Raw genomic sequence first — 16,991 nt, forward strand, 5'->3', positions numbered from 1 at the left:
TCCCTCGCCCGTCCGGGCTCACTCACATGGAGCTGCTGGTAACTCTCGGTCCTGCCACGGATCTCCATAGGTTGCAGGGGCACAGCTTGCATTCTCGCCACAGCTTGCAGAAGGGTCTCTGGTCTATCGCTTCTCCTTCCTTCCTCCTTCTCTGGCTGAAGGGTCCGTGTGGTCGCCCCCATCTTGTATCACTCATACACCTCCTGCCTCGCATTTCAAATTCCCATCCCCTAAATAGTGATGGCAGAGGCGCCAGATTGGCCCAGCCGGGCTGGATGTGGGTGTGAACCCAGGAGCCGGGGGAGAGTCCGCAAACTCTTTACCGGGTCTTCACTGCAACCCGCTCCCCCTGTTACTAAGCCAAAAGCTGCTCCTTGCTAAACCAGAACAAGGCAATAATTCTAAAAGAGGAAAGTGGCAGCATGGAGAAGCAGTACCAGCAGGTCAGACAGTTCTGGTTCTAGTAAACTGGGGGTACCTGCAGGGATCACATGCAATTATAAGTTGCAGGCAGAGAGACAAACAAAGAAGCAGATCAAGGGCATGTAAATCCTGTAACAGTTCCTGCATGTCATGCCAGAAGAGCTGGCTCTCGGAATGTGGTCAAGCTGCACCCAGGCAACTGTTTCAGCATAACGTTTCCATCTAGGACCACTCAGAGACTGAATGTCAGTTTTTATCCTTACGGTAGGAGGGAACTACAGAAATATCATGCCTTTGACTCTTCCTTGCTGTGATAATAATTTGGCTATAGTAGGCCTTTAAAGTTTTGCCATCCTAGTTTTTCACAAATTGAAATCACCTGCAGTTTTTCATGGGGATAGCTTAGAGCATTAGGGAACGATAATCTAGTAAGGGATTTTGTGAAGGGATGATAATGTCGATGAGTTAAGAAAGTATCAGGAACCCGTGAGATCTCCATGAGTGTTGCACAAAGTGAAGTAGGTCAGCCTTAACACCTGTAAGAGGGCTTCTTTCCTTTTACCTGTCAGATGGGAACCAGAGGCCTGAGTATGCCATGAATTATGCTGAAACGTGGAAGAAGTCTCACAGAATAAAAGAGAGAGGCTTAAGGCTCAGGCATATAAATTGTCACAAAGTAGCAAGCTAGGTAACTCAAATCTGGAAGTGCACTTTGATGAAAACTTAAATATAACATGATTAATTCTACTTCATCAACTCAAGAAAAGTCTGCAGGAAAAGTAGAAACTAAACTTCTCCAAAATTCCTGTGGAAAACAAAGGATTATATGTACTAGTTTGGCTACTATTCTGAGACTGTCCTGACCAAACTGCAATTTCCATTAAAAAGTATGTTGCACAAAACATTATGACCATTCCTGCTTACAAATTTAAGACGACAGCTGAATCTCCTACATTAAATCTCCTACATTAAAGAAATAAATGCATAGGTGATGGATTAGTTATCTATTTCCATCATATTATACACTTGGTAAACATCACACATTTCAACACCAATGTCATTCTAAAAGTAAAAGGTTTGTTATCTCCCTTACAAGAGTGGAAGCTGGAAGCTAAAGACTGGTATGTCAAAAAGTTCACTAGAACTTGAAAGTATTTGAAAATAAACTCATAAGGTGATTCCCTCAAGAGTGCACCTGGGAGGAGATGTCACAGATGGGAAGTGCTAACTTAGAAAACTTTATTTGGAGTCTCTAAAACTACTTAATATTACTTGCAGTGGGTCTAGGAGCTAGTACCAGGATGTTAATTGCACTTTTATTTAAAACTGAATTAAAATTTGGCACAGCAGACCAAGAAAATACTTTTATTCCAGTGTAGATTCACTTGAAGAAAAGCAGTGTATATTCCTTTGTGGCAGTATGAATGAATGCTCCTCTCATCTTAAAGTTTGTTACTTCAACTCTGTATGCTCACATCTGTGTCTACATCAAGTTGCAACAGAATACGTATGCGCCGTGGTGCTTTTTGATCCACTCTGTAGCACCACGACAGTGGGAAGTATCAGAGTGAAATGTGTATGTATTTGTCAAGGATAGCTGATCTGACTTCTAGTGATTTGAAGGCCATATCTCTACCACGATTGGTTTATTTCCAGGTTTACAGAGTCTTTAAAAGCTCTGTAGTGACTAGTATGAAGATGGAAGCTCCTGTGAAATTATGGGAGTCTTCTATAAATCTTCTCAGTTTAACTGGCCACAGCCTAAACAACCAGCCCAGAAAGATGCAAGACAAAGCAAGCAACCAGAACTCAAATACAAGCTGCTTTCAGTTAAAAAACCGAAGGTCCCTCTAAGCTGTAACTGAAGGGAGCACTTAGATTTGTGTGAAGGAGAACAGGGACAAAAATACAGAGGATGGGACAGAAAGCAGGAGATGCTTCAGGTGCAGGATTTAGCAACAGTATGGCCTGATCAGGTATCCTCTTAACATTTGACTGTTCTGGTAACCCTAGCTTGGGTATCCATACCAGCAAATCCACTCTCACATCTGGCACTTCAGTAAAGATGAACATGGAAACAGAAATGATGGAGTCAGTTTTCCCTTTGTCTTTAAAGGGAGAGATTTTTGGTTTAAATGAGGGGAGTGAGAGAGGGATGCTTGCATTAATCTGGGGAGTTGAGAGCATAAGAAAAAAAATGGGTCTTGCTCATTTGTATTTGTCCTAAGGCATTACCAGGGAAGATATTTTTGGGGACAAACATGATGGTTATAACCCCCATGTTTTTATAGAATAGAAAGTAGAAAGGATTCTGGCTTGCACATACCTAAGTCATGGTTTTGTGAGGAGCTACTTTTGCTAGGTAACAGGGGAAGGGGGTTGCAGTGCAGATCTGGCAAAGAGTTCTCAGACTTTCCCCTGGTTCTGAGGTTCAGACCAATCTCCAGCCCAGTTGGGCCAATCTGGTGCCTCTGCGATCGCTATTTATGGGCGGGAATTTGAAATGAGTAGAGGAGGATGGAAGGAAAGGGCAAGATGGAGGTGACCATGCAGACCCTGCAGCCAGGAAAAGACAGAAGGAGCGATGATGGACCACAGACATCCTTGTAGCCTGTGATGAGAAGCAGAGACCCTGTGACAGAGGGGGTGAGAGCTGGAGGCTCTGGGTCAGAGGGAGCAAGCAGTTTAGATTCCAATCTGGAGAAGATAAACTGGGGTTGCAGGGTCCCGTTGGAGTGGCCTGTGCAGGGCTGCCTGGTGTGTGGGAGACTCCAAGCTGGAGGAAGGGAGGGCTAGTGAGGAGCACCTCTCCTCAGGAGTGTGGTAAGTGGCAAGAGACGTCAGGAAAGGACTGACTGTACCCCACCTTCCCTGACCCCAGCACTGTTTATGAGGGGACCAGGTAATGATACTAGGACTCTGAGCCCAGGAAGAGAGAAGAGTTGGGGGAAAGGTGATCTTAAAGATCATCTGGTTACACTTCCATCAGTCATCCTACTCTGTATTATTTTTCTGTTGAATTTTTCTGTTTTTTATGTTTTAGTTGGAGGTGGAATAAATTAAGTTTTGTTTTCTTTCCTGAGCTGAGTAGTCTTAATGTTTTGTCTGTGACTATAAATGGCAATTAAGCCCTCCTTGTCCTTTGTGAGTTCCAGAGTCTGTGGTATTTAAATCTAATTGTGAGTTTTTGTCCCTGGATGGGCCTAAGCCACAATATACAGATACAGGCATAACTTGATTATTCCCATGTTTAATTTCTATTAGTTGAATCAGACCAGGTCCATTTGAGTTGTATTTTAAGCCTTCTAAGTCTGTCCTTTGCAAGCTTAATGGTCAGAATGTGCTCTTGTAGCTTTAAAATTTGCTGAAGATTTCTGTTCTTTCTTTCTTAATAGAAAATTGTATCAACTCCTTAAAAAACATGAAGCACAGTGCATTTCTACTCCTCTGTTGTAGTTTAACCCCAGCCAGCAAGTAAGTGTCATGTAGCTGCTTACTCACTCCTACCCCAGTGGGCTGAGGAGGAAAACCCACTAGAACTAATAGGTTGAGATAAGAACAATGTAATGACTAAAATATAATTTAATTACAATAATAAAAATATAATCATTCTAATAATAAGTAATATAACAATAAAAGAGAGAGAAACAAAACCCAAGAAAGGCAAATGGTGCACTGTGAAATTGCTCACCACATGCTGACGGATGTCCAGAGCCTCCTCAAACAGCAATCCACTTTTCTGGGCAATTCACTTTCCCTCCTCTCCCCCCTCCTCCGCCCCAGTTTATATAATGGGCATGACATTGTATTGTATGGAATAGCCCTGTGGCTAGTTCAGGTCAGCTGACGTGGCCATACTCCCTTCACAACTTCTTGTGCACCTGCTTGCTGGCAGAGCACAGGAAACGGAAAAGTCCTTCACTTAGAATACATACTACTTAGCAACAGCCAAAAACACCAATGTTACCAACAGTGTTCTCACACTAAATCCAAAGTACACCACTGAATCAGTTATTAGGAAGAAAATTAACTTTATCCAAGCTGAAGCCAGGACAATCTCTTGTAATATCGAACACAGTGAAAGCCTTGATCTAGCTTGTGCAACTTGGATTCAATTTAGGTTGTGATATATGTAAGCATACCTAAAATGCTACTTCAGGAGAAATAGTTAAGCCAATCTGCAGTTAGTTTTGTGCCTCCCCAAAACTTCTGGCTCTTGCCTGTGTTTCTCTCTACTCAGAACAGCTCTGCTCCTCAGAATCATTTACCTTGCTGCAACTGTAAATTATATTCTGAAAGCAGAGGAAAAATATTCACCATCCTTGAGCTGGCAAAACCTAATTTTTGGTTACACTATTGTATGTTTTCATACTCCTCAGGTTATTCTTATCTCTAAAGAACAGGTACTAAAAAGTAAGCCTTCTATTTAAAGACAATAGCAAATTACCTTTTTTTTTCTTCTACCTGTAGTTGTTGATTGACTTGGAGAAAAAATGGAGACTCATCACCAGGAAAGGCTTGGACATATGGAAGAACAGAAGCTGTCTTCAAGAGATCAAAGAGAAAACCTACTCCTATGTGATGAACTAAGTTGTCAGAATGGTGAAATGCCTCAAAATACCACTTTGAAAATATCTGTGTGAATTCATTTTTGTCCTTTGTACCTCAGCAAACCACAACCACAGGCATAAGGAAGAAGGACCACACGGACTCTCAAAATTCTTGTTCATCTACTGTACCTTAAAAAGCTGCTACCTGATCCAGGTGAACCTGCTTCTGCAGGGAGGTTGGACTAGATGATCTCTAAAGGTCCATTCCAACCCATACCATTCTATGATTCTATGATTCTAAGCAGCCCCTAATCCAAAGCTCCTGGCTGGAATATTAATTAATTGCTAAGAGTCCAGTGACTGAGGAGTAAATCCCCTCTATTCTAATGCATAAGCCTCTGTCAAGATGGAAATAGAAGTTTGTATGTATTTAAAAGTTAGAAATAGGATAGATTACTGACTGAGTAGAGAGATAGGAACTTTAATGATTCAGTTTTGGTTCTGAGTTCAGGTACAGAATGACCTTGTGCTAATTACCTTGTCTCCCTGTCTTTATGACTCACAGTTTAAAAAAGAAGTGTCTTTTTTAACTGAACTTTCTCAGTGTAGAGTGTAGACTAATGTGTGCCCAGATACTACAGTCATTAGAGACATATGAGTTTAGTAGCTTAAAGAGCAACTTGTTCTGAAAGCCTAGATGTCTCTGTCCTTTGCTTTTTCAAGGAAACTTTGCTTAAACTCTGGGCTTTAGAAATTCTTTCCTCTTAATGGAAATTGAATTCCTAACTTCCAAAGATGGTTCTGAGTATCAGCCTGTTGCAATCATCCAAGATTTCTGAAGGCAACAGTGTTGAAATGATCTATTCCTTCTTGCTCAGTGCACATAGATCTGCATAACTCCTTGGCAACAGCAGAAGGATTGGATTCTCAAGGTAGGAGTCTTCTACTATAAATCTTTGTATCCTAGCTTTCTTAGATACTATCTAGCTGAAGAAAAAGGAATAACGTGACAATTAGACTCAAAACTAGAGATATGAGAGTAGTGTCTCTGCTATTATGGTGCCATCATTTTGTGTGGAGCCATTTCTGGTAAGGGGAAGGGGCTGTAAAGATGGCTCCTATAAGAAGTTGCTGAAAACTCTCCCCAGCTCTGAGCCAGACCCACTTCCGGGGCTGAGCCAGTTAGACTCCTCCATGATCACTATTTAAGAAGAAGAAGACACAATAGGAGGGTTCTTCCTTCTTGCTGTTCTTTTCTTCCTTCATTTCTGACTGGTGTTGGTGCAAGGCGTTGGAAGAGAGAGAGAAGTGACCATGCACATTTCAAGGGCAGTGGGGAAAAGAGAAGGAGGTGTGCTGGAGCAGACACTCCCCTGCATCCTGTGGAGAGGACTAGTGAAGCAGAGATTTGTTTGCATTTCTTTGAAGACTCCGCATCAGGGGCAGTGACTACGGCCAGAGGAGGCTGTGTCCCGTGTGAGGGACCCTGTATTGGCAGAAGCTCTAACTGTTGAGAAGAACCCGGACCAGAGAAGTTCATTAATGACTGTGTCCCCTGGGAAGGACCCTGTTTCAGAGCAGAGGAGGAATGCCAGGAGTCATCCTCTTCTGAGAAGAGAGAAGTGGCAGAGCCCATCTGTGAGAGACTGACCACATCCCCCATTCCCTGCCCCCCTGAGCTGTTGAGGGGGAAGGAGGTAGAGATATCGGGAGCAGTGAGCTGGGCCCAGGAAGAAAGGAGGGATGGGGGAGAGAGATCTTAAAGTGCTGGTTGTAATTTTCTCATCATCCTACTCCCTTTTTGCTTTTTGTTCTGTTCTCTTTCTTGTAGAATAAACTTTCCTACTTTCCTCTCTAAGTCGAGTACTGGAATCTGTTTTGCCCAGAACTGTAATTGTCAGTGAGCCCTCCCTGCCTTTGTCTCAATCCACAACATCCTTGGTTATCTTCTTTCCTCCCATCTCACAGGGGCCTGAGCCATCTTAAGGAGGGTGGGTGTGGATGAGGGGCAGTGAGTAAGAGACTGTCATGGTGCTTCATTGCTGACTGGACAAAACCATGACATATGGTGAGCCTTAGCATAGTCATGCTGAAGAGGATTTTCATTTTCCTGTACAATTACATGTTTAATGGAAAACTAGGAAGTTGCTAAGATCTCAGGTGATTGTCCCATCCTCCCTTGGTTGATTTGGACCAGTGAGATTAGTCCATCTAAAGTCTGAACTCCTAAATCTAGATTCCTGAAAGAGAATACAATATGAAAGTTTAAGTATACTACTCTGGAAGCAAACGTGTCATGTCCTGAACCAGAATTAACATGTTTTCCTAGAACGAGCCACATTCCAGGTCCGGAAGCAGCAGTATTTTAGTATAGATAAACCATGCATGAATTCAGGCTTTAAAATCCAACATCTTTAAATCCCAGTATTCCCCCTCTCTCTACATCCATGTGAAATTTGCGCTCAGTGTCAGACAAATCCCCCTGCCCCCAAATTCTAGTATTTGGAGAAACTCTAGGTACCTGAAAAAGCATTTTATGCAATTGTGGAATAAATATGGAAGAGCTGTGATCTGTTCTGCCATTAACCATGTAAGCAGCAAACAAAGTGAAGTTTATAATACAAGAAAAAACACTCACATGTGTGAAAGGACTTTGATTTTTCTACACAGCTCTTCAGCAGATAAAAATATTTCCAAGTATATTTTTTGATTACTTAAGTCTTTTTTTTACTTTAATTTGTATCTACTGCTTCCATACGTTTACATTTTAATGATTTGCACTTCCTCCAGAAAAGAATCTGTGAGGTAGTCTTGCTCAATCAGCCTTGTTTCTTGAATTACTTCCTTATCTGTGAAAATGCAGTTATCACTTTTGATTACTTTTAGATAATTAAATAATGACCAAAGTGCACAATTTATTAAATTAATATTGATGTAGGACCTTAACTCCCATTAACACAGCTTTTTCTTCAAATACTGAAAGCAAAGATTCCTTTCTATTTTTATTGTGGACTAGATTCTAAAATGGTATCAATCTTTTAGATTATTTATGGAGATTTTGCAATCAGCACATTTTTATATTTTTAAATCAAATATATTACTTACATAAATATATATTAAAACTGAATGTTTCAATAAAATCATAATTATCTTTTTGATTCTTTACGTTGTTGGGGAGAAGATGTAAGGTGGGTCTCTCCCCTTCAAGAAGTGTTTGCAAGCTCCCTATCTGACAGAAGTTGATATCTGTGGCACTGGAGTACGATGTTAATGAGGGCTCCCTGCTAATCACTACCCTGTTGCTTGGCAGGTCCTTTTTTTTCTCTGTTCATAGCTTTTGCAACTGAATACAAACTGAGAAGTCCAAATTCTTTCTTTACAGATAAATTATTGCTGATAAGCTTATTAGTTTTAATACACCCACTTGAATTTCTTAGTATCACCTTCATTTTAGAATATAAATGATTTCATTTTTTTTAATCGCAAGTAATAGTGTTGAAGGAGTGAATTAAAACAAAACAATGAGTTTCTTTCTGGTTTAAGTTTTGGAAAAAGAAAAGGAGAGAAAAGGAGTGAAATAACTGTGAGGAAAAGAAAGAATAAAATTGGAACTCCAGTAAGAAGAGAGAAGGTAATTACAAAAATTCTACAAAACAGAAGATAGAAAGAAGCAATCAGATTGAACCCTTTCCGATATAGATGTTCTTCTCATTGACATTAATGAAAATTCTACTAGAACTCAAATGAATGCTCTTATTTACAGGTGATTTTGAACAACTGTGTGAGTAACATACATTGTGTATCAGATTTGAGATGTGTGTGACCCTGGATGGGCCTCAGGAGAGGAAAGCCTGAAGCCTGAAATCCTGTATCTCCTTTTCATATGAATAAATCGGTTCATTAGAGTACTAACTAGAGTTTTAATAAAATAGAAATGAGAAGAGTGCATGTTTTCTGTCTAATTTGTTTTAAATTACTTCAGAGTAGTCTGTTGAGGAATAGAAAACAATGATGTTACTGAATGGATGAATATTTATTAGTGTAGACAGAAGGTACTTAGACAAATGTACTGCTGGAGATTAGAAGTTCTGATTGAAGTCTGTGGAAACATCATACTGTGAAACTAATATACTGATGATGAGGCCCAGAGGATCTTATCTCAGTTTGAATTTTGCTGTAGGGAATTTCATCAAATTTGAGCTTATAAAAAACAAAACCACATTATCTATTTGTTCTTTGAGCCCTTTAAGGTGATTGTGTTCTTTGTGATGGAAGGCCTTTCTTTTGCCGTGGTCCAGTTTTTCAGAAACTGCCCCATGTTAACACTTTTTTAGCATTTGCTAGCAATTTTTTAACCTTTCTGTAGTGTTTGTCATGACTAGCCTACCTGACTACCAATTGCAGCAATTGCTGTGAGGTGATACAGTGACTTACTACATTCCTTGAATAGAAACAGGATGGAAAGCCTATGTTTGTGATATTTATAAAAATACTCTCTATCAGAATAAAAAAAAATAAAAGAATAAAAGGTTTATTAATCAAAATCGGAAATGACAGCAGCTTTATAATGCTTGTGATTGCAGTGGAGATGACTACAGGTCCCTAAGTATAGCATAGACTTATCTGAGCTAGCTTCAAGTTTCCTATATCTGAGCTATCCAGATGCTAAGCACTGACGTATCTGTCACAGTATAGAGACTTCAGGGCCTGAACTATTACCAGCACACAATCTAAATAACATAAATCTAGTTCAGAAATTTCTACTCTCTCCTACTGTCAAAGTAATAGAGAGTGATTTGACACTACAGGCTATGGAATTTGATAGGGAAAAACTTATGTGACTAATGACAGCTGTGCATAGGACAAGGAAATTTACATTGTACAGGCTGCTGCAATTCTGATGCATTTGGATTTTTTTTAACAGAAATTTTTGCACTACTTAATATTGAGCTAATGTAAAGGTGTGAAGAGTATGTGTTAGCTACCTACATGTCCAGCAGAAATTACTCCAGTAATATTAGTAATATAGAGAAGAGGATTGTTCAATGTGCTTGACAGATCTGGACAACTTTACACATATGCTTAAGAATTTAAGTGCTACTCTGTAACAATATGGATTGAATTTGGCTGTCAGATGACTTGCAAGTGGAAGTGTATCTCCAAATTATAACATAATTTTCAGCATTGTTCTCTGAAATTGCCTTAGATTTGATTGCTACTGCTAGAACAAAGTACATTTTCCATGCATTAATCATGAAAAATAAACTTATATTTTTAATTTATTTCTAATAAGTAATACATACTGTGAATGATTGTTCTTTGTTTATGGATGACTGCTAGAGCAGCTTGAATTTTACAATAATTTCTGAGAAATTAACAACCAGTCATAATGAATAAACTTAAGGACAGTTTAATGACTATTCATCAGGAGTTCATGCATAACAAATCCAAATGTTTATCAAAGATGTTCATAAACATAGTGTACAAGTAGCTTTGATGAACTGATAAAGAACATTAATGAACATTCATTATGTATTTCCCTTTGCTTGAGAATAACATCCTCAGAGGAGATATAACATTCTCAGTTATTTTCCTTTTAAAGAAAAAAAAGTTTAAAAAATATTAATACTTAGGAGAGGGGTGAAAATAAAATCCAGATGAAAATTTTCCATTGACACCAGGAATGAGTTGGAGTCTAAGTGTATCTGCTCTTGTCATGATCCATTTGAGGGATCTTCAAAAAACATTTTTCCAGAAGTCTTCCAGAAGTCTGGTGGATAATTATAGAGTCATCATCTTCTACTTTGTAGATTGATACCTTCACTGTGGATTTCATGATTGTCTATTTTCCACAGAATACAGAACAATAGAAACACAAGACTACACTCTAAGAGCCTTTTGAAGAAGGGAAAGTTTGAACATCAGGCAGAAGAAAAGTAAGAAAAAATTAGTAGAAGTATGAGAAAAGTGGATTTAGCAATCCACAGAAAGGGAAATTATTTCTAGAGTTGAATCTGGATACCAAAGCAGTTCACCGAGTTCACAATGTTGCTGTACATTCATGGACAAGAGAACCACAAACAAGGGGTTACAAAAGTGAATATATAGGAATATACTTCTAAACATCTAAAATGATTGTGACTGCTTAGACGGTACGAGGAAAATGATAAAGGTTAGGTGCTTGTATTGTCTTTAAATGGAGTTTCCCGTCATTTCTGCTGCTATTAGAGACAGGGTAAAGACCATTGATCAAAGCCATTAGGGCTTTTCTTCTAGGATATTTTCAGTGAATAAAAAGGTTAATATTTGGGAGGTTTGTGAAACATGTTTAAGTTGCAACATGATGAGTGTCGGAGAATTCATGGCCAAGAGACTGTTATTATCAGTGTTTTAACACAGATTAAAAAATGTTTTCTTCTGTGTTGAATAGAATATTTACATTTTCATCAATCTTTTAGAAACTTATGCTCTTTTATTTCAGATTGCAACTTGTTTTGGTAGTAGACCATTTGTAATCCCAGTAATATTTAATTATAATCTAAAATTTGGAAAAAACACATTTTTAACTTTAAATTCTGTGTTTTGGTATTGTCAATATACAATGACTATGTGCTTGAAGAATTGTATGTATTGTGTCTATTAAAAATTTTTTCAGATCACACTTTTTTGAATAAAATTATGAACTCCTCCCCTGATTATCACCATCATTGCATTTATGGAGGAGTTACTGGCTTTTTTGGTCTTCCACTTAATTATTTTGGAAGACATTACATTTCAATACACAGTTTCAGATATGTCTCTTCAATACGCCTGTTCACAAGATATATCAGAGATACAAGCCATTGCTGAGTGCTAGCTGGGAAATAAAACTTGCGAAGAAATAACTGTAGAACAGCCTCAGGATGCCAGTATGGGTTTTCAGAACAGTGTGAAGAAAAATGTTTCCACATTTACTTCCATGCTGTATCTGCTGCTTTCTTTGTTCAGAATGCTAATGCAGCAAAATAGACCTGAGCAATTTTGTAAGACTGCCTTTGCGAAAGACCCAAGAGCACACTGATGACCTTCTATGATATCTGAAGGAAAAAGTCCTAAGCTGTTTTCTTCTCAGAAAACTGTGCATGGAATTTTGTCTTAAATGTTAGTAAAAAAGTTATTTCTTATTGTCTATCACAGAAACAGAATGTTCAGTGTGAGAATTTTACTTCAGCAAATTAAAATCATTAAGTTCAAGAAACCAGCTTAACACTTGTCAATTTATGATTTTGGTTATATCTTAAATCATAAACCAATCAAACTTGTAGTCAGGAGTTATATATTATTCCTCTTGATTGTCATTTCACTATTGAAAAGTGACTATATATGTGCTATATTTTATTCAAAATGCATTAATGATCCAAAGAAAAAAGTGTAAAATATTTGTTACTTAGCATGGCTTATTTTCATTGAAGATATAGTGAGAAGCAGGTTAATCTCTGTTCACATGCATAAAATACAGCCATGTATTCCAAGTTATTTCTATTAACAGACTACAGTTTCACCAGCACAGTTATGAAGGCAGAGATTAAAGACTAACTATACTGGTTCCTTTTCACAGGAAGTTAAAATGATATGCACATCATATTAATCATAATTTAATTGCAAAAACATTGGAGGTCAACTGAATAAAATCACATCTACAGAGGAATTGAAGGAACAAAACGTTATTTCTTCAACTGGGATGTCTTTTTTTATCTCTTAATTCATAGTTATTGGAATAAGATGAAAACTGCACTAATCATTGAGCTGAATTTGCTTTGCATACAGAGTAAGCTGCCTCTGGCTTGACTACTACCAAGAACTGTATAGATACTCATATAACTTGTTATGCTCAAAATCATGTTATGGGTGAAAAAGGAACTTACATGTATAAAGCCAAGATTTATTATCAGTATAATTGAAATCTTAATGGTTTATTCAAGGAATCACTATTAGTCCACATCTATTTAGTACAAAAAAGGGAAAGAAAAACAGAATGGAAGTCTCAATAATAACAATCCAGTTAAAACTGTTACATAAAGATTTGCTGGCAACTACCCCTTCGGTAGTAGCTCATCCTCCTGGCCATAGATGAGTTTGGCGCATGTGGGTATGTTAGTGGAGGTGGAGTGCAGAGTGGCAGGAATGTTATGTTGATGACTTCTTTGTTATTCTAAGATCCACTTGCCGTAATTTTTAAAGTTTTCTAATTTATTCTTTATTCTCTTTATTACCCCTAAAACTGTTTTTTATTTAAGTCCAAGTCCATTTCCTTAACCTGACACCAATGAGACCCCCATCCTTGGGGTCTGTTAGTTGGGTTGAAATGCAGACATTGAATTATCTAACTATTTATTATAATTTATAATATAATTTATAACTATTTATAATAATTTAACTATTATTTAACTATTTAGTTTCTTAAGACTGATACTACTGAATTTTTGTAAATTGTTTCTTAAGATTGCTAAGGTTCCTCAAGGCCCTTAAGACTGTTAAGGTTTCTCAAGGCCCTATGACTCTGTCAGAGGAAGAACTGTCTAGAAAGAGAACGCCCAAGATAAGATCGGCATATGTTCAAGATGTGAGTTAACTGAGTTAGAGGATTGTTGGCAAACAGGTGACAGCAAATTACTTATGCAAATCTAGAGGACAAAGAACCACCAGAGGAAATAATGAATTGTAGAATTGGGTAATTGTTTCCTGGAATAGGTATGTTTATAGCTAATAAACCCATGAAAGGCATTGAATATTCATGTTTTAATGGATAAAGTGAGTGTACTTTTGTCTTTTGCATCCTCAGTGCATCCAGTGCTGCATTAAAGAATAGCTGCTTAATAAACACGTTGTTGTTATTGAGTCTTTATTTTGGAATCTTTACCTAGATGCACCTAACTTCCAGCTCTTTTGGAATCTTTACCTAGATGCCCCTAACTTCCAGCTCTCAGTGAGGAACGTTAGAAAGCAAGGGGGGTTGGAAGCTCCAACTTTCAGTCAAGATCTCCATCTTGTATCATCTCATGCCTGTAGTTCTGCGCACCATGGCCAGCATTTCCATTTCTCAAGGCCTCTACCAAGCCTGTATTTCTTCTTACTACATTATTATGTTGCAATCATAAATATTTAATTTTACAAGAGCTATATACTATGTGTATAAAAACTATGGTTGTACCTTAAAAAGTTAAGGAGAAATAGAAGTAGTTATGGTCACCTTCTCATTAAAAAAAAAAAAAAAATCAACAAGAAAGAAAGAAAGAAGTCTAGTGGAGTTAAGCCAAGTTAAAACAAAGCTCCAGACAGGTTGAGACAAGTTCAGACACAGTAAGCCTGACAAGTTTTAGCCTGGAGGCCATGTAAACTCAGCAGCATGTGGCCTGTTTCTAAAATGCAGGATTATGGCCTTAACAGATAATTCTTAATTTCTCTCTCAAAATTAAAATAGTTCATTTTGGAAGAAAATGATCAAAAGTATCAAAAGATAATATGGTTAATAATTTGTCCAATTATGTGACATAGTCTGGATTTTGGAGGTGTTTTTTGTCGTGTTTTGTGTTTGTTTTTTGTCCTGGTTTGAGCCAGGATAGAGTTAGTTCCCGTGAGGAATCAGGAAAAGGTACAGTCTGAACAGCTGACCCAGGCTGGCCAGCAGGTGTTCGATACCATCCTAACGTCATGCCCAGTATGTAGGTGGAGGCTAGTCGAAAGAAGCTCCCTTTGGGGGGTCGCGGGCTCTCGGTCACCGGTCCGGAGCGGTCTCTTAGGTCAGGTCCCGGGTGGTGAGCAACTGCATCACTCACCAGTTTTCTTTGTAATATCCCCTTGTCTTTGTTATAGCTGTTCCTCTTCAGTTTTCCCTAGTAAATTGTTCTGATTTCAACTTAGGCGGGCTCTTTTACTTTTTTTCTCCCTCTCCGATCCCCTCCGCATTCCACCGGGAGGGGGAGGGGGAGGAGTCGTGGTTTGGGTTGGTTAATAATGGTTAATAATGGTTAATAATTCGCCTAATTATGTGACATAGTCTGGATTTTGGAGGTTTTTTACCAAACTGCAAATAAATTTTTGTTCCTGGATAAGTATCCTATTTGTCTGCATTAAAAACAAACAAACAAACCCAAAAACAAACAAACAAAAGTTTTACTGTGAAAGCATCATTCTCATTTTTCATCGAGCTAAATTGAACATCTGTGGTTCACCTTTTTTCATATAATTTTGGATGCACACTAGACAGGCATCTCAATAATAACATCGTGTAAGAAAATAAGTATTTTCTGCAGTGCATATTAGAAATTCGGAGAAGTGAGTGAGATCAATAAAATAATAACTGTTTGCTTTTCATCTCATCTAGAAGATCCTGACTATCTACCACAAAGTCTTGCCTGTCATATCATTGTTTTGTCTTTGGCATCATGCCTGCAATTTAACATGTCAAGAAGAATTTTTTCTTGAATTGTGGAACAAATCAAAGGTAGACAGGCATTTAAAACCAGATTTGATTTGCTATATTTTTCAAGTTTTCTGAGGCAAAGTGATAAACCATAGCAACTTGAAGTAATGTGATGAGAACACTCTATCATTCTGCATAAGCTTAACTGTTTCACTGGTGTGCTGCCCTTAAAAAGTATTTATAAGAGAAATAAAAAGAACTATTACTTTGATGCAGATTTTTAATATCAGAAATGCTGAATCATTGGATCCAAATAAGCTTGTGTATGTAAAAGCACTACATGATTGAATGATTTAATTGTATATTACCTGGAACTTTCTGCAGGTTGCTGTTTTTCCCTTTTACGCCCTCTTGAAATGTTTATAAGATGCATTGCATGGGATTTTGTTGAACACTACTGGTTTTTTTTACTGTTTTCAGAGCTAAAACTGAAGATCTTTTTTAAAAAAATAATTCTTAATTTACAAGTCTTTAGTGAATTTCTCCATTTTTCCCATCCATGAGGGAAATACAAATGTTCTAGTAAGATTTAAATTTTGATGTGTAGTTTTGATAACAAATCCCAAAATTTAAAGAATAAAAATAAGAAGCAACTTAGTGAAGTAGGAGGAAACCAACATCCAAACTATAGGATTCAGTTTTCTTAGACTCAGGTGTCTAACATTGAACTTGTGTTAAAAGCACCAAATATGTATGACAGAGGCAGAGATAAAAAGATAGAATAAAATTTCATAGAAATCTTGAGATTGATTTCTTGAACATACAAAACTTTATAGACCAATGAATCATAATTCATTATAACAGATGCTAGCAATTTGTATATTAAAAAAAAAAAAAAAACCACCCAAAATGGGTTCAAGTCTACATTATTGGCTGGTCAAGTCTTGTTGGAAAGGTATCTTTTATAGATTAATTACTTTAAAGAGCTTTATATTTTTCAGATCTGACAAATATATAGAATAACATAATTTAAATCATAGAATTCCTTTACATTTCTTAGCACAGGAGTAAATTTATTAAGGGCTGGTAGCAACAGAGAATAAATAGACAGCTTTCTTTGAGGTCTGATGAAATAATTTGAAGGTACAAAACCACCAGGTAAAGATGCAATAAAATACAATAAGCTCTTATATGCTTAAAATGGGATTGGCAGTCTTTATTTTTGGGGTAGGAGAAATATATGATAACTGCTTCTGAAGAATAAATCCACATACAACCTTCACAGGGCAGGAATGTGGGTTTTCTGATAATCTCACAGGAGGATTAGTGAAAATCCCTGTAGGCTGAGGAAATTAGGCCTCCTCAAAAGTGATGTGAAAGAAGAAGGAGAAAGTAAAGTAGCACATCCCAAGGAGAAAGAAAGAATAGTTGCAATAAAAATTGATCTCAGAGGATTTGCTTAAAAAAGATGTCTTTTCAAAAATAAAATTAAAGAAAAGCCTCTCTGGGCCAAACCAGTACATGAAAAAGCTTCCGCTGATAATTACTAATTAAAAAAAACAACTTGAGATTTTATCAATTTTATATACATTTTCTAATTTTAAGACATGCTTGAA

Source organism: Colius striatus, chromosome 3, assembly GCF_028858725.1.
Source record: "Colius striatus isolate bColStr4 chromosome 3, bColStr4.1.hap1, whole genome shotgun sequence".
In the NCBI taxonomy this organism is placed as follows: Eukaryota; Metazoa; Chordata; class Aves; order Coliiformes; family Coliidae; genus Colius; species Colius striatus.